Genomic DNA, 624 nt, shown 5'->3' on the forward strand with positions numbered 1-624 from the left:
CCATGCCAGAAACGTGAGGGGTCGGGCATTTCAGGAAGGATACTTGGTTCTCCGAGTGGACTAGCAGAAGCACACAAGCTCGCCCCCGCTTGGTAAGGCTCTTTCATCGTCACGAAAGTGCTCCACAACGGAGCATATCATATTTTCAACGTCGAGCACAACAAAGATGAACCACGCGCTTGGAACGCGGAACTGCTTCACCCTTTTTACTCTTAAGTACTTAGGCTGATGAGATGTAATAAGAAGTACCTTTTTAGTTTGGTTATCGAAAGACATAATTTTACAGTCTTCCGACTGATTGTTATTTATTTATTTTTTACATATCGCCTTAGCTGCGAATCTGTTTCGTCTAAGACGGAGAAAAAAATCCTACCGAGTGGTGAGTCTGCCTCTCACTCGGAGGCTTAGCTGCGAATTTGTTTCGCCTAAGACGAAGAAAAAATATCCTACCAAGTGGTGAGTCTGCCTCTCCCTCGGAGGCTTAGCTGCAGTCCAGCACTCGCCTAAGTGATAAAAATCCTACCGAGTGGTGAGTCTGCCTCTCCCTCGGGGGCTTAGTTGCGGTCCAATACTCGCCTAAGTGATAAAAATCCTACCGAGTGGTGAGTCTGCCTCTCCCTCGGG

Source organism: Triticum dicoccoides, chromosome 5B, assembly GCF_002162155.2.
Source record: "Triticum dicoccoides isolate Atlit2015 ecotype Zavitan chromosome 5B, WEW_v2.0, whole genome shotgun sequence".
In the NCBI taxonomy this organism is placed as follows: Eukaryota; Viridiplantae; Streptophyta; class Magnoliopsida; order Poales; family Poaceae; genus Triticum; species Triticum dicoccoides.